The sequence below is a fragment of the Micromys minutus genome (assembly GCF_963924665.1).
Source record: "Micromys minutus genome assembly, chromosome: 17".
Taxonomy (NCBI): Eukaryota; Metazoa; Chordata; class Mammalia; order Rodentia; family Muridae; genus Micromys; species Micromys minutus.
In genome coordinates, this window is record NC_137952.1 from 41,863,621 (window position 1) to 41,881,569 (window position 17,949).

Genomic DNA, 17,949 nt, shown 5'->3' on the forward strand with positions numbered 1-17,949 from the left:
ACTGTACGGCCAACACCTAAGCCTCCCCTCTTAAGAATCCGTTTCAGGATGCTTAGGATCCAGCAATGTAGCCAGGAGTAGGTAGGTGTTGCTCTAGAACAATGCACTGTGTAAAGCATAGTAACACCCAAGACCAGAGTTTAAATACAGAATTTGAGGTTACTCTATCCTGTTTCATTTAAACATTTAATGCTGGCATAGGAAGATACTGTTCGAACGATGCAGATAAGCCTAAGCCTCCCATTTCTTTGATCTGTGAACACCTATCAAACTATCAGGGCCAAGGCTATCGGGAGACGGAGGATCTGGGCTGGAGTCTTCCAGATACCAGAAAACTTTACCCAAACCAAACCCAAGCTAAAGTGGGTTGAGACCTGACAACAGTGCCAGTGTTGTATTCCACTGACAGAGTACTTGTTTGCTACAGGCTAGACCCTGAGTTTATCTCCAGCCAGAGACAACCAAAGGGTTGTCAAGAGATGCTTATGGGAGATTTATAAGTGAAAATTAATTTTTTTCTGTTGTCAAATCTAGGAAATTTGGTTGGAAACCCCATGCTATTGCCATTTGGTAGACAGGCAAAATTCTAATTTCTAATACTTATCCTAGTGTGAACCGAAAGTCAATTTCCCTGCACATTCGCTTACTCCCTCTCTTCCCTCTTCCCACCTCTCTCCGAATTACTCATGTTTTAGAGATTACTGCAGAGAATGGAGTTTTATGACAGCTTGTATTTGAGCCTCGGCATTTCTGTTTCTCTAATACACCTTAGTAAACTTGGAAGGTAGGCAGGAACGGAGAGACTGTCTCATTATCGGACTGCACAGGACAGTTGCGACCTCTGAGCCCTGGGCTGGCATCTCTGCTGACCATCAGAGACCATCAGAGTGAGGTCAGAGCCAAGCAGCTGTTCGGAAGCCTGACTTGCTGATTCTAAGTTGAACATGTTTTTCCTCACTTCGGAGTAAACACTGTAGGGAGTACCTTAGGTCGGTGTCTTCTAAAACTGGTTTGAGCTTAACTTGAGAGTATAAATAGTACTGGGGGGGGGGGGGGGTCTTGTGTCTGCCTCTAGGGGTCAGAAGCATTAGGAAAAGAAAGGAAAGGCTACCTTGTAAAGGGCTAATTAGCTGACCCAAGGCGGGCAGTCGGCCTCCTTTGTGAGGCCCCATGAGGCATTAGAGCCAGGCTTTTTACCAGCCTCTGTGGTCTAAGGACATTTAAAAGCTTTCCTCCTTGTATCTGTAGCTGAAAGATATACTGACAGGAGAATGCGGGCTCCTAGAATAACACCTCTTCCACATAGGGAAACTGAGTCACTGGGGAGGTAGAGGGATGTGGGTGGGTCACTAGCGGCTTCTGCATGCACACTCAGGAAAAGAATAGAGCTAAGCTGCCAGACTTCTGCTGTTCCCATGCGCTAAGCACCCGGGCCGGGCTTTATTACCCTCATATGCCCAGTGCTCTTCCAAGGGAAGAGACTGACCAGGAAGGAAGTGTGAGACTTCCCATAGAAGATGCTACTCATCTGAGCCTCCAGAGCTTTTCTCTCCAATGCCTTAGGTGGGTGCCAGCATCCATAGACTGCAGGTCTTAGAGGGGATTAATGAAGAGAGGGTTGTTAGGTTAGGGGGCTTCTTCAATTTCTCACCATCATACTGACAGCTGACAATACATCTGGAAGCTACAGAATCTGTCATGTGGCTTTCGGATACAGCTCTGTTTTGTGGGTTCCTATACTTCTCTCTTCTCCTTCAGCCCTAAGTTATGTCATGATCCCTGATTGGCTTCCTGTGCTCTGCCATACCTGGTAAATCACCCTGTACAAACTCCCCTCAGTTGTGTTCTGGAGTTGCCATCTTCCTGTTGAGACCCTTACTGAGGCACCATTTTGGGATCCTTTGCTTCCTAAAGACTTAGGTGAAATGGAACAACAAGAGACATAAGCTATCTTGAGATCCAAGGATACCCAGCATCTAGGATGTCTTACCATAAGAAGGCATACGCATCGCAAAAGATATTTCGAACAGGTGACCATAAGTTGTAATTAGAATGCTTTCCTTTCTGCTCTATGGGAAGCCCTGTGTGAGCAGCAGATTAAAAATTAGAAATTCTACCTTATGATGACTATCCATTGAGCTAATTATAATGTACTTAACCGTATAAGATGGAAAATATACAATGCAGGGACACAGAAGGGGAAAACTGATCTGTCCATTTAGACATTTCAGATTTATCTTGTATATTCTAATTTTAGATAAGTATGCATCGTTCTCTGTAGTTCTTGAAGTATCCTGTCCATCTAGTGAGTTATAATCCCCTCTCTGAGAGTTTTTAGAAGCTGCTGTGAAAGACATTTCAAGCACCCAGAAAAGGCTCTTCAGCAATAGAAAAGGGCTCATTCTACAGGAACCCTTTAGTGCGGGTACTTTGTTAATCACGGCGGACTCAGTAATGAACAGCACTTGATTTGTGCTTTTAAGGAAACCACAATCTGTTGGGAAAATAGAAGTCTAAACAAGTAATTATCATACGAAGTAAAAAGTATTAGCATATAGTGTGTGTGTATCTAAGTGAGAGTAGGTCTAAGTGTAGCTGGGCTTTGGCTACTTTTTGGGTTCTTTTCTTCCACCCTTCTCCATCTTTTTTTTTTCTCCTACCCTTTCAACCTCCTAACACTAGATAAGAGAAAAAAGGGGTGAGGGGTGGAACAGAGAAGAAAGGAAAGAGATTCCTGGATAAAGTCAGGGGGTGGAAGGGAGCGGGCATTATCCTCACATAACCTCCTGTTTCTTAGTGGCATGAGTTCCTTGGAGTAAGTTTGATCTTCCCCACTAGAATGTCTAATTTCTTCTTGTTTTTAATTTGTGCCCGACGACTTAACAAGCCTTGAACAATAGCGACCAACCACAACCCACCCCACTCTCGGGGCCGCGGCATTTACGTACCCTGTAAAAAGTCCCCAGAATTCCAAACATCTCACATTCACAGAAAGTCTCTGCAGCTGGCAAAACCACCCCTGCCAGAGCACCAGGCAAATGTAGCGACTGGGGACACTGAAGCAGCCCCGCATCCCACACCCGCTGTCAGGAAAAGGCGAAGAGGTTGTCGAGTGACAGGAAGTCCATGCGTTGGGTTTTGAAGGACTGCAGACAAGGCAGGAGTTTGGCGAGGATGGGGCTGGTGGATTGCCTGAAGGTTTCGAGATGGAGTCAAACACATGATGTAGCCCATAGCTGGGTAGCCTTTGGAGAAGGGCCTGGACCTGAGGCCAAAGATAGAATGGTAACCCAGTCACTTATTGTCACTTAGAATAGTATGACTTATACACACTCTAGAACTATTAGAGATATGTAAGCAAACTGAAAAGAGTGTGTAAAAGAAATCATTGGATGTTTAGTTGGAAACATAGTGTATCATCTTGTAGCAATGCTCTAAATATAGTGTCATCATTGTATGTGACTTTTTATTTTATTTAATTTATATGTGTGTGTGTGTCTGTCTGAATGCATATATATATGTGTGTGTGTGTGTGTGTGTGTGTATGTGTGTGTGTGTGTGCACAAATGCCTTGAATGTCTGTGTTCTTGTGTGTATTTGTGAGTGTGTGCATGTGTGTGTGTGTGTGTGTGTGCATTTGTGTATGTGCATACACCCAACACCCATGAAGGCAGGATGTTGGATCCCCTAGCATAGGAGTTATTGTACCAGCTGACCTTGGTGTTCACATTAACCTGGGAGCTTTGGGAGGAGCAGCAGGTTTTTCTCTTTCTTCTCGTTTTCTTCCTGATGGCCTAAACACACTTCCACTGGTTCCTTGAACCTCAGTCCGTTCTCCGTTCCTGAGTCCTGCTCATAGCTTGTTTGCCACGTGTCTGACCGCCATACTGGTGTGGCTCAAAGAGCATGGCCTCCTTCTCTCTTTCTCTCCTCCATTTTTCTCTTCCAGGTGCCTCCTGAGGTTTATAGCTGCCTGGGGCTGTTTTTCTTCTTTAACTCTAGTATGAAAGTCTCCAGGTTTCTTTTTTGAGTTCATTCTTATTTTATTAATGAGAGTAAGAACCCCGATTTGCCCCATAACTAGATCACATCTCCTAGAGCTTAAGAGCCAAGTTCTGGAATTGCAGTCAGGCAGGGGGAGCGGATAGATTGAAAGCAGGAATATGAAAATGTTTGGATTCTCAGTGGGAAGACAGAGAAATGTGCCTATGGTCACCAGTGCCCAGGTTGACTGTGGGTTTGTTGAGAGACAGAGGGAGGAGGCATACATTGCTGTATAACCAGACAGGACTTATGGCCCAGTGAACACAAATTTGGAGCTTCGCTGAGCATGTCATTAGTCAGCTTCCCATCACTAGACAAATCCCCAAGAACACATACAATTTAGAAGAAGGAGAGTTTTGATTGGGGTTAGTGTCCTCAGTTTAGTCCCATGGTCACTCAGTCCCCTTGCCTTTGTTTTGGTTAGTCAAAAAGTCAAGACCAGGAGTGTTTGGTGAGAAGCTGTTGTCTTGTAGCATCTGGGAAGTAGAGGAACCAGCAACATCACATATCCCCTTTGGTGGCGCATCCTCAGTCTCTTAACTTCCTTTCACTTTTCTTCACTATTTCCCTTAGTACCAAGCTGAGGACCAGGCTTTAAATAGAGACTCTTGGGTGATGCCTGAGACAGAAACTGAAGCAGTGGTTAGCAGAAAACCACAACTGAAACACACACACACACACACACACACACACACACACACACACACACAAATGCATATCCAGCTCAGCAGTATATGGTTCTATTTGACACTGAACATGGGTCCCAAAGGTGGCCAGTTTAGATTGCCTTCTAGTCTAACCCCTGGTTTTCTTTATCTGGATTCTATAGGAGCCTGCTGGCTGGTTTCTCCGTGTGCTGTCAACCGTCTGCAGAGGATTCTCGACAAAGCAGCCTGGGTGAGTCTTTAAAAATATGTCTCATACTGTCCTGCTATGAAGCTGCAGAGTCTTCCTGCCTCTTTCAGAATGTAAGCCAGAGCCCAACAAGGGTCTTACGGGCTGACATGGTCCCTTCCTTGCAGCCTGTGACTTCATCTGATACTACCCACTTTGTTCATCCGCTGCTGGCTATCCCTTCCAAATGGTGCTACTCAGCCATGCCAGTCATGGGGCCTTTGCACAGTCTTTCATTTACTGAGTTAATTTATTTACCCTATCATTAGATTGATGACCAAACCCCCTTAAAATTTTAGCCATGTGGGGGTCTTGTTTCACTTTCCTGTGTTAGAATTACAACCCTAGAGATTTATGATCCTACCTTTAGGATCTGCTGGTATCCGGACCAGACTCCTATATCATCTGCTGGCTGTCAGCTTTCTCCAGGGTGAATATCCATGAGAGGAAGGGAGGTTCATGTCACTGTCATCACCGTGGCAAGAAGTGTGGGCCAAGCGAGCAGGAAACATTTGCCCCCAGTTGCAACATAATCCTTTAGCGATGTCGTTTTGATTGGACCTGGGATTTCCTTGCAGCCACTTGTCGGCGATTATCTTTATGTTCAGAGAGTGCCTTTACAATTACCTTTACATTCTGAGAATGTCTTTGCTCAGTCAGTGTTGGTTAGTGCATGGATTCTGAAGTTTGAAATCACAGCCTTTGGTTCTGTGGAGTTTCCGAAAGTTTCCTTACTAAACAGACCATTTAAGAAATGCCAGAGGAGAAGAGGTATGGCGGTGCATACCTGTAACCCCAGTGCTTATGGGGTAGGGAGAGGAGGATTAGAAGGTTAAGGTCACCCTCAACTGCGCAGCAGATTTGAGGACAGTCTGGGCTATGAGAGACTATGATTTAAGACAAAACAAATAAACAAAACCCAAAATGTTAGATCTGAGCCAGCATGAGATATATGATGATGGTGTCTCAAAAGAAAACAAATGTAAAACAAAAATGGGACTAGAAACGACTGGGTGGGCAGCAGGGGAGCAGTTTGGCTCATTTAGCTGAGCTTCCACTGTGAACGGTAGAATCCACACAGCAGTTTGGCATCTCTTTCATCATTATTATGATGATTATTAATTGGATGCTCTTTCAAAATTTGGACTTTAAGCTTGTAGCCGATGCCTTAGGAGATTATGCTATCCAGGGTGCAGAAATGGCTGGGGCTGACCGTAACTTATTCATGGCCAATTAAGGAACATCATTGGCAAGAAGCTGGGGCGGATGCAGCTGTGCATTGTGGGAGTTCTAGTCGCTGTGGTTCCTGTGTTGGGCAGCAGCTGGCTGGGCTTCCTTCTGTTGCAGGGATGTGGGTCTTTCTACCTGGAGACACGTTTATAAATGAAAAGAATGAGCAACCGTGAGGGATTTAACTTTGTGGAGAGAAAAGAGAGAACAAAGTCAAGAAATCACTCTTATTTGCAAAGCTTTGCGTGAGAGGCCTTCAGCAGGCCGCCTTTGTTTAAATTTGGTATCGGTTTTCTTTCTTCCCAGGGGATGGAGATGGTTTTTGAAAGAATGCATGCAGAAAATCAGGCTGTGGGAGGGCAGAAATGAATTTTGGAACATTTCCAAAGGATAGAATTTCCCTGGAGTAGCAGGGCCACTGCACTGAAGGCCTGTCACAAAAGGGAGTGTCAGTCACAGAGTATGCGGCTGTCTCATTCCTGACATAACTAGTGGCCAGTTGTGTTGGCTTAGACTTTTACATGAAGTTTTAAGAAAGGATTTCAGATGGAAAGGAAGTAAGACACACACACACATGCACACAAATACAGACATGTGAGCTCACAGTAGGGCAGGGTGTCTCTATGGGTATGGAAGAATAATGAAACCGTGGTTGAAAATGCCTTTTCTTAATTTTAGATTTTAAGGGTTAAACCGATTCTGAGATGTCTTGGATCTTCCTATGTGGTAAAAATCCTGTGCAGAACCTTGTTTTCAGATACAGTGCCTGGGCATGAGCTGCTGCAGAGGGTGGTTCGGTCCCGGAGAACAGGGTTGCAGGGCTGCACAGCCAGGCGTTCCTCGCTGAAGTGTGTGCCGTCTGTAGGGTCTGGAAGTAGACAGCACCTGTCCCAGCTTTCCCTGCCAGCATCTGGCCTTTCGCCTATCAGACGCCTTGTGTCTGCACTTATTTTCGTCTCCCTGTTTAAAGATGGCAGCTTCCTTCTTTAGAGTCTGGACTTCTGTGTCCAGGGTGGTAGTATATGTATTTCTTTAGTGATCGTAGCAATAGGAGGCAGACAATCCGAGTCACTGGGCTCTGAAAGTCTTTCTTTGTGTGTTCTTCATGACATATCAGGAGTCTGGGAACAACAAATGCTTTAAAATATTTCTCTCCAGAAAGTAAAAAGAGTATATTTTTCCTGGTTAGGAAAATATATGGCCATATCCTGTTTTTTGTTTTTGTTCTTGAATGTCTTTTGGGTTTTTGATAAGTGACCTAATTTTTTAAGATGTGGGTTTAGCACTGAAAGGTAGCAGCTCAGCAGAGCACACAGTGCTCCGCTGGAGGACCTGGGTGCAGTCCTGCGTGGGTCACATCTGCCTGTGATTCTTCTTCCAAGGGACATGAAGTGTCCTGCCTCTGCCAGCACTGGAACTGTGCAAGCCTGTCTACACACACACAGACACACACACACACACACATACAGTTAGAAACGGAACAAAATAAAATGTTTCAGAAAGTCTGGCTCTTCCTTCTCTCTAAATTCACAGTGGTCACTTCCTCTGTCTGAGGCAGGGACCAGGAGCCTTTCTGCCATCGGTTTCCCCCTCTGCCCTTGGTTGTTGTTTAGTGTTAATTCTTACCTGGTCCTGGGGTTGTTCAAGGAAGAGGATAGAGGACACCACCGAAACGTCTGTCGTATTTGAGTTCTGTACCCATCTTACATGTTCATTCCCCTTCCAACTGTCCCTTTCTTCCCCTGGCCACATACCCCCCACCACTGAGTATTCCTTGTTCATCTCTGAGCCACCCACAGTTAGCCCAGTAAGCCTGGACCCCTCTCAGGATGGAGGTGGCACCAAATGGTCAGTGTTTTGTAGTAGGAAACCATTAATGCAGGTCACTCATATTGGGTGGGCCTCACACTGTGGTCTGAGGGTCCCAGTAGCAGCTTTGGAGAAATACTGTCTCAACCAGTACACGAAGAAGAGTCTTGCTCGTGTTCAGATTTGTATGCGTCTAAGACCTGGGGACTTTGCAGAAGAAACTCCATGTTGTACAGGCCCCGCTTCGTGTGGGGGGTTGTATTTCTGAACTTGCTGCTAATTTCAAGCACCCGAAATTGAAGTCTTGGTGTCAAAAGCACAGTGGATGTTTCCATTTCCCAGCTTTTATGGTGCCCCCTTGTGGCTACTGAGCATGCGGGGTTTAGTGTTGCCTAGGCCCAGCCAGCAGGAGAGCCTCAGTGCTGGATGAACTTTGACAGGCCTGCTGATTCAGAGGGGCATGGAACCAGGATTTCAGGTTCACATCGCATGGGACGAAGCTCTGGAGAGTTTCGGAGCAGAAGTTACAGGACCATTTGATGGAACAGAAAGTAGTTGCAGATACATCGTGCACATAGGGTGGGACTCAGGGGGTGAGGGGATGACACAGATGGCGAGTCCCGGTTAGGTCAGCAAAGACACATGGGAATACCGAAATTGTAGAGGTTATTTGAGCAGGTAATTGCACCACCTTCAGATTTTAGAGACGTGGTCATTTGGTCTTAATTTCTAATCATACGGGATTATAAGCATCAAGTTTGGTGATGTCTGAGTGCTTGCTGGGTGTTTTTTGTCACTTTTGTTTCAAAGGGCCCATTAGCTATGGTGGAACTGAACATAAAATACAAGGTCTATCTAGCAAAGAGGTTGTATAGACTATTTCAGCCTAGACTTGGGCTGTAACACTGGGGGGGGGGGTGGCGTAATTTGAATGGGGCTTGAACTTGGAGGTCTGTGGTAGAACCAGTTGTGTGAAATAGGAGCCAGATGAAGTCCAGCCAGTTTCTTCACCTCGAAGGCACTGATGAATTTGAAGTGTGTAGGGTGACATCACCCCAAACTTTAGTTCTAGAAATAAACCTTACAGTTGGGCTGGACGTACCGTCATGAATGCCACAGTCAGCTGCATAAACAAGCAACCATAAAACTTGAGGGGAAGGTAACAAGGTCAACATTGGTGGTTAAGAGTTCGTAGCATACTGCCCTGGCAGAGAATTGAAGTTCCGTTTGTGGAACTCACAGTAGGCAGCACACAACTGCCTCTAGTCCCAGTGGATTGAAGGCCTGTGACTCCCCGGCCCCCCACATATAAATAAAATTAAAAAAAACTCTTTGCAAAATTAAGAAATTAGCTGGGCGTGATGGTGCATGCCTTTCGTACCAGCATTCGGGAGGCAGAGGCAGGAAGATCCCCAAGTTTGAGGCCATCCTGGTCTACAAGTTCCAGAAAAGCCAGGGCAAACCCTGCTTTGGAAAAGCAAAACCAGAAACCAAGTTGGACTTACTTAGTTTATTTCGACTACATGTGCTTTTATGTGCATGGATGTATGTTGTATGTACGCTTACCATGTGCCTACCTGGTGGCCATGATCAGAAGGGGCTGAGTCTCCTTACACTGGAATTATAGATTGTTGTGAGTCTCCACGCAGGTGCTGGCAATCAAACAAAAGTGTTCCCGTCCTGTAAGTTTAGAGGTTCACCTGTTCTTCATCTGGGCTTAGCTGACTTCAGCTGACAGCAGTGTCTCTGGTCTCCTGTGGACTGGGCAAACAATTCTGCCCTCAGCTGGGCTGGCCTATGTGTCTACGTTGGTCAGTTAGGATGGCTTTAGCCATTACTGGTCAAAGTCATCACTGAGGTGACTTATTTCTGTAGTGTGTGTCCTTCATCCTTGGGCATACTTAATGGGGCATGTTTGCTTAGGCCCAGGAGCAAGAGTGGAAAGGGGGCAAGCTTTCTGCAGGAGGGCTTGCAAAGCCATTACTACTTTATGTCATGTTTGCTAATATCCTCTTGGCCAAAGGCAGATGTGGCCTGTGACATCAGAGGATGACTCTCGAAGGTGACATGGCAGAGGGTGTGGTCCCAGAAAGGAGAAGAATTGAGCTTGTTCTGCAGTCAGACCACCCTAGACCCAGTGTAAGAATTGCTGGGGGGAGCTCACAGTCCACTGAGTAAGGAATGAGGTCAAACTTTTTTCACAGCCATGGCCACAGATTGTACTTTTAATTCTAGTTAGCAGTCTCGCAAATAGACATCTGGGCCATGTCAAGGAAGAGGCGGTTGATCTGGGTCTGTAAAGGGTTTTTGTTGTCTTTGTGTAGGATCAGTCTACTCGGGGCTGAAAGGCGTGGGGTTGCATCATGTCAGAAGGAAATGAGAAAACAGGCACAGAGAAGATCGTTGGCCTATGTAATGCCAAACAGGCAGCTAAAAGCAAAGCTGGGTCTCAACCCCAGATCCTCTCTCAAGCCATTACCGGCTCTAATGACCTCAAAAAAAGTTTTGTCGGAGGGTGGAAGGCCTAAATTGTGTTCCTGGTCTATGTTGAAAGAACAAACCCTGTCTCCTCCGCAGGGTCTGTTAATGTAAGAGATTTTTAAAACGGGAAGATCTGAGAGGAGCCGTGCTGTGTCTGTCTCTGGGAAACTGAAGCTTGCTCAACTATGGCTGCCCACCTTTGGCAATCTAGTTTTGTTTTCTGTTTTCCTTGCCTTCCCCTTTCCCGCCCCTCCCTCTGCTTCATGAGGAGAAGTCAGCATAGGACTTGTAAGAAGAGTCTCTGTTCTCGCTCCTGCTTTGTTGAGTAGCATGTGAAATGGTAAAGGTTGATCTAGCCTTCTGCACTAGGACGTCAGCAGGTAATTCCGCTCAGTGTTGAGAGCAAGAGTTTGAGCTGAATAAACAGAATTTGGGTAATGACATTCTACCCATTTAAGCACTATCAAATAAACAGCATTTTTTCTTTTTTTTTGGGTGTGGGCAGGATAGAAACACTTTTGGAGTATTAGATTTTTAAAAATTAAATTTACTTAATAGAATAATAGTCAGCATTCCGTCTCCAGCTCTTATGTATTTTTTGGAGGCAGGAATAGTCCCAGACCCTTCCTTAGGCTAGGCAAGAGCTCACCACTAAGCTGTAATCCAGATCCTATTTTTTATTTCTATGTTATTTGTTTTGTTGTTGTTCAAGGACAGGGTCTCGCTTGCTGAACATATCTGAGGCTGTCTCACCCGTGCTGGGTTTAAAGCTCTGAGCCACCATCCCTGGAAGCCTCTTCTGTCTAGACCTCGGGTCTTGAGCTGAGCAGTAACCGAGCCCTGTGCTCCTGAAGAGCCAGCGAGCGTGAGCGCTCATATCACCCTGTTCCCGCATGCGGGCCACTTGTCATTCCAGCGGCTGCAGGTAGCCTCATGCTTCAGATTGTGGGGTTTTATTCCCAAGAGTGCTCCTTGCTGGTTACTTTCTGCTGTGTTCCTGGGCTGCCTACGTACAGCTTTGTTCATCGGCTCTGTCTGTTTCATACTCTTCCCTGCTCCCAGGCTGCACCGGCCTCTGGCACTTGGGTAGATTTCAGAGTAAGCACCGGTTGAAGGCCGTCTGGAGGAAGAGCCAGGGTATCCTCTGTTCCCTGCTCTCAGTTCCTGTAGGAATAGCTCTGTCGATGTCATCATGGTTTCCATCCTCATGTCTCAGAAGCCTGTGCTGTTGTCATCAAGTGACTCCAAACCCTGAGCTCTAATGGCCCCCACACCCTGCTATCAAACCCATTCTTCTCCCCTTCTGTCCCATTTGCTGGCTTCTGCAGCCAGGGCAAACGAGCCACCCTTGAACTGCACTGGTAGCCTGGAGGATGCCTTTTTAGTATTACAACATCCCCCCCCCCCCGTGCTGATTTGCTTCTTGAAGTCTACCTCGAGGACAGCATCCAACTGTTTAGATAGTTTGTTGGTCCACATGATGGAAATGCCATCAAGTGATTGGGAATGGCAGCACCACTCCTGGGTCGTGCAAGTCAACATGTCCCCTAACCTTGGCGGGACTCAGTCCTTTCACCTCAGCAACCACTGTGTCTGTGCTGTCTCAATTTGGGTTTCCTGGGCTGTGGGCTCTAAACTAGAGGTCATCGGATAGAGGTCTACTCTGGAGTGCTCTAGATACCCAGCCCGTGGAGGGACGGACAGATACGGATGGAGCTAAGGGAGAAGTTGAGCTGAAATTTAGGCTTTGTTCACTGATATTAACTGTTGGTGGTGCGGAAGCATGGGGGGACAGTGGAGGCCTGTCTCTGGAGAGGAGCTAAATCGTCTGTCAGCCTCACCCAAGCAGCGTGGGAATTACCTTTTGGTCCGGAAGTAGGGTCCTATTCACTAGACCACAGTGACTGCATGCTACCTTTATTCCCCAAGACTCTTGAGGTTAATTTAGCATTGAATTTGCCACGAATCCTCCCAGTTCCCATCCTTCCCTTGACTTCCTGTTACATAACCTAGGTGTTAACTGTGTCTCCTTGCATCTTGTCAGACTCGTGAAGGGGCTGAGGTTTCGCTTCTACCACAGACTCGAGGCCTTGCCAGGTTAAGTGACTTGTTCCAGATCTCCCATTCGGTAACTTACCGAGAAAGCCTCCCACGGGACCCACCGGCTTCACCATAAGCCAGACTTTTAAACGAGATATTTGAACGACTTAAACGACAGTCGGGAAAAACCTCCTGAAAATATCTCCAGCAAAGTGTAGGTGTTGTTTTAGTAGAAACATTTCTTCTGTTGCCATAAAAATCTTCTCCCAAATGGCTTTGTGCGAGCAAAGCTGTGCGGGCTCTGCTGGTGTTCGTGAAGCGAGCCGTATGGCTCAGCCACAACACAAATGATTTGTTTTCCTGGCCATGTTGGCAAAGCGATTCCATTTCTGGAATCCCCAGAGAGCGGAAAAGAAAAAAGATCCAAACACATACGTTTCTTCATAATTAGAGGTTTAAAGAAGAGCCAAGAGGAAGAGTTGGGAACCCAGGGACACTTTTGCACTGCATGAGCAATACTGGGCTGAGTGCGCACGCGCAGGGGTGGAGCTCACCCATCGATAGCTCCTCCCCCTTTTTGTGAGCAGCTCTCTGCTCCTCACCAGGGATGAGTATGGGAGTTAGCCTCAGCCCCTCGAGCAAAGGGACGTGTGGGTAGGCGCTCCTCATTGCTTTTGGAGAACAGAGAAAAACCAGCCCGACTACTCGTTAGGTCTAGACAAAAGCGTCTTTTTTTCTGTTGGAGAAATGTATTGTCAGGTTGGCTAAAAGAGGCTGATAAGAAGTCTCTAGAACTGTAAAGTCAAGTGTTAATTCCTAATTGCTTATTCCAAGGAGCCCAATTTCTGTGATGAATGAGGGCTGATTTTGGTTGTTCTCAGTAGCCAAGTACAAAGTAAGAGTTGCTTGAAGAAGATGGAAGTTTATGGTAAGGAAATTTGGAGCGAAAACATGCCTTGACTTCATACTGTGGTATAGAGCTCAGGCCTCCCTAACCCTCTGTCTTTCCATCTTGATTCTTTTCCATGCTCACTGTCCACTTGGGCCAGTTTACCTTAGGCTGTTTCGTCACTAATTACTACTATATGTCCTGCATTGTATCATGTGTATGCAGAGTCTAGCAATGAGAACAGCATTTCCCATTTTCCTCTGATCCATCCCATATTTGTCCAGTGATCAGTTCAAGAAAGGAGTGTGTCTAAAGACCATAGTGTGATAAGTGTTAATCTGGAGAGGCTCATGAGCAGGAAGTGAAAGTATTTGGGAGTTAATCATTGCTGTGGGAAAACGTAGCCTTGGTCAAATCTATGGATAAACTGCGTGGTTCTTGAGGCCTTGTGTAGATCACGGGGCATATCTAAGGTCAGCTGTGGGTTGATAGCTGGCTCTGTTGATTTGGTTTGGGCACAGGATGTAGCGTGGCTGGGTATAGCTGTGTGCTGGCTGTTCTGGGATGGAGAGGTTTTACTCTGTGCAGTTTCTGTTGTCTTTATGTGTTACCTAGGCTTTATGTGTTGATTGCATGGTCTAAGAAAAAGGTCAAAGTGGAGGATAAATGTAACCTAACTTGTGCTGGGATTCAAGTTAGAGCTCCAGACCCTACAGGACCAAGAAAGACCATGTCAATGTTAAGTCATAAAGTAGGAGAGAACATTATTGTTGTTATTTTTGTTTGTATAGCCCTAGCTGTCCTAGAACACCCTCTGTATGTAGACGAGGCTGGGCTCGAACTCACAGATTCTCCTGAGCCGCCCTCCCCCTGCCTCCCTAGTGCTGGGATTAAAGGCTTGCACCACCACCACCCAGTTAGGAGAGAATATTTTAAGCCAGTTAGCAGCAAGAACCATAAATGAAGACTCTGCTCATAGGATACTTTCCTTTGCCTTACTCTGCTAAATTGTTTCAGTTACACAGACTTTGTAATGTCGGAATATACTTATAAAACCTTTTACAGTTGTGATAGCCATCAGGAAGACTCTTTTGGCAGATTTTTTTCTTCTTGTGTCTCCAGTCATCTCTCATAGGTAATTTTTCAAGAAGTCCTATAAAGGGTACCTATGGTCATTATCCAGGAAGCTAACACCAGCGGTTATATTAGCCATACACTGTTCGTGGTTCCCAACAACCCCAAGAGGATGCTGATGACGCACTTGTAATGCCATTCTTACATGATGGAGCTGAGACCCAAAAGGTTGTGATACGCAAATGTTGAAGAGGTCCACATGCAGCTTCTGCTTCCCTGACTCACTCTGCCTGTGACTACGGGTCATGCAGGAAATAAAGGGCTAATTCGACAGACAAGAGAGTGGAGGAAACAGTGGCTTCGACCGTAGAAATTAACTCTGGACTCCTCATACATAAATTGCGTCGAAGATTTACAGGGCTGTTTCTTGCAGGCGTGTGTGACATTCAAAAGCAATCAGACCTTATTATCTGGTCTTTAAGGGATTACTGGGCTCTGGGCATCTTGAAGGTTACATTTGCAATCAGCATTAATTTTATTGTTAACCATTTTTGTTCATGTCAGCTTCAGGGTCCTTAGCCTTTTCTCTTCCTTCCTTCCTTCCTTCCTTCCTTCCTTCCTTCCTTCCTTTCCTTCCTTCCTTTCCTTCCTTTTTTTCTTTCCTTCCTTCCTTCTTTCTTTCCTTCTTTTTTACTTTTCTTCTTTCTTTCTTTTTCTTTTTTTTCTTTTTTTTTTTTATTTTAAGGGGACTCTAGTTGGGTTCCAGGAAGCTGATAACTAACTAATGGCACTAAATGTTTCAGTTGCTTATCCTGTAGGACCAGTCCACAAAGAGTGGCTTTGGTTGAACTGTCACGTCCCTGGTTCGTGTCACCACACAATGCTGCCCTTCGGTCCCTCGTTATTTTAGTCAAAATACCCATTAAATGTAGTGGAGTGAACCAGGCCCAAAACATTAATCTGAGGTGACTTTCCTCATGAGTTTTATGAGGTGTATATGAGGTAATGTAACCACCTCATTTAAAGTGGTTAGATTAGGATATAAGCACAAATAAAGGCATTTTAAAGAAGTTAATGATAAGGAAAAATTATTCAAAGGAAACAATAGAGGAGATACTGACGTGTGTTTTGTATCAAGCAGATTTTTAAAAAGATCTTCACATAAAATGACTTTAAATTTTCTTTGGTAAAATTCAAGAAAACAGCAGTTCTTGGGATACTCTGAATCAGATAAGACGTTAACACTTTGGAAAAATCTATGGCTGATTGTAAAGATGTATTTGACATCCAAATCTGTCAGCTTTCCAATGCCTACACAAATTTCCTGAAGGGTAATAAAGCTGAAGGCACGAAGTCTTGTTTAGCTCTGGGCTCAGAGTTAGTTAGACCCTTGTGTTTGGACTATGGAGTAGCAGAATATCATATGTGGGGAAGAGGCTTCTCCTATAATGGTGGCCAGGCAGCTGATGGATGGAAGGAGAGAACAAAGAAATGGATGCTGAGTAAGGCTAGGGACAAAGGTCCAGCTTGGGCCCACCTCCTGTGAATAGCCTATGCATGTGTGAACTCATCAGAGTGGATAGTCCCCTCAGGACCTGGTCACCTCTTACTTGCTCCCACAGTTGGAGGCCAGGCCCTGAACACAGGAGCCTGAGGGGATATTTGGTATGGAATCCACAAAAATGTCAACCGGTAAGGGATGGAGGGCCTTCTCCTTTTCGGCTGTGCTAGGCATCGAAAATGGCCGGTCGTTAAACTCGCTGAGAGCTGTGAAAGTCCTTGCCACCGAGCTTCTTCCTAGCCCAGAGCAGTTTTAAATCTTAGTATGGGAAGGAATGCAGTGCAGTTACGATATGCAATTCAGGATAGAAACTTTGATTTCTTCCTTCCTGGAAGGAAGGTCACCATACTTTTTATTTGTTGGATTATTTTATTGAACAAAACAGACAAGGGCCTTCTTGGCAAATGCACTAGAGCCACGAAGCCCCCCTTGTGATCCAGGTCACAGTTCAGAGGGCTGTGTTAGAAGGTAGTTCCTCTCCAGGTACTACTTAAAGCTGTAGTTTGTTGGTGGGTCTCATTCACACTGAACTTCTGTTCCATTCTGTGTCTTTATGATAACTCTCTGGAGTAGCTGTCTCTGTCTTCAGTGACACAGAAGGATCCCAAGTGACAAAGCTGCTTCTCCACCGCTTCAGTCATACCCTAAAGTGATCCTTTAAGTACTTCCCGCGTGACAGCCATTCTGAGTACGTTTCCTCTCTGCTGTCACTGAAGGTGTCTCACTGTGTAGGAACCGTAAATGAATGTATTTAGGTAGGACGCACCCTTACCTTAAAGACAGAGTGAAAGCAGGTGGGGCTATTCAGTGTGAAGCACGTGCTGCTTGCTGCCGTGTGTTAAAACCCAGAGTTGAGAGGGAGGGAGGGAGGGAAAGTGACAGAAGGGTTTTAGAAACTATTCGATGTCACCAGATCAGAGTTAGGGTCCAACTTTCTGCAGGGGTTTCTGGGCTTTCCTCACTTAATCTGTAAACCACTTAACATTGCTTTGTGGTTCATCAGTGGTAGCGGCGCTCATACTTCGGAAGTGGCTTGTCCAGAACATGAAGAGACATTGTCTTCAGAATTGCCTAAGGGCAGTAAAGCCAAGTGGTGTAGAGTATTTTCAGTCAGACAATTTAAGATACTGCATGAAGTCTGAGCCTTAAAGCTTCAGTGATGTATTAGCAAACACTTCTGTGTTTCTTTGTGGCGAGGACTATGAGCGGGTTCTGTTCACTAATGTAAATCTGAGAAGGTGTGGTTGCTCTTTAGTGTTAAACCAGAGTACTTAAGCAGTACCTTGACATTGACCCTGCTTGATCAGCAGCACATAGCCAGGGATGCTGGGAACAGCCCCTTCTCTGTTCGAGTTGACAGTCTCTCTGCAGATGGAATTTGTGGTTAACACAGGATTATTCTCAAGTGACTATGCTGAAAAGGTATAAATTGTGCCTTCTCGTGTGCCAGGTTAGGATGAACTGTTGATCATGATGTCATGTGATGGGAAGGGGTTTTCTGTTAGTGTCCAGGTTTTAGTACAAACAATTCGTGGAGGTAATTAAGACTCATCCATGTAAACAGTGAAGTAATCTAGTTTTGAAGGTTTTATTCTTGCCTGATTGTATATTTTCCTGACACACAGAGAGAAAGAGAAATAAAGAGATTGATTGATTGATTGATTGATTTTGTTGTGTTTATAACAAGGTCTCATCCTATGCTGACCACAGATACACTATGTAGTTAGATCCTGAATCTGAGGTTGCAGGCAAGCCTATCTCACTTGGGCAATGCATCAGTGGATGTTAAACCCAGGAATTTGTGTATGTTAGACGAGTCCTCTACCAACTGAACCGTATCCCCAACTTCTGATTATGCCTTTGTAGAATCCTTTACATTCTGAAGATCCACCGGTCTCTGTGATTCATACAAATTTATATTCATATG

General features: G+C 45.4%; 1 protein-coding gene across 5 annotated transcripts in view; it reads left to right on the plus strand.

Annotated features, from left to right (window-relative positions):
- Positions 1 to 17,949, plus strand: part of PLCB4 (phospholipase C beta 4) — a 354,199-nt gene that overhangs the window by 78,207 nt on the left and 258,043 nt on the right. For all 5 annotated transcript variants that reach the window (XM_080931463.1, XM_080931466.1, XM_080931462.1 and 2 more), the window contains exon 2: positions 4,874 to 4,941. The gene's annotated coding sequence lies outside the window, so the exon portion shown is untranslated. The remainder of the gene's footprint in view (positions 1 to 4,873; positions 4,942 to 17,949) is intronic.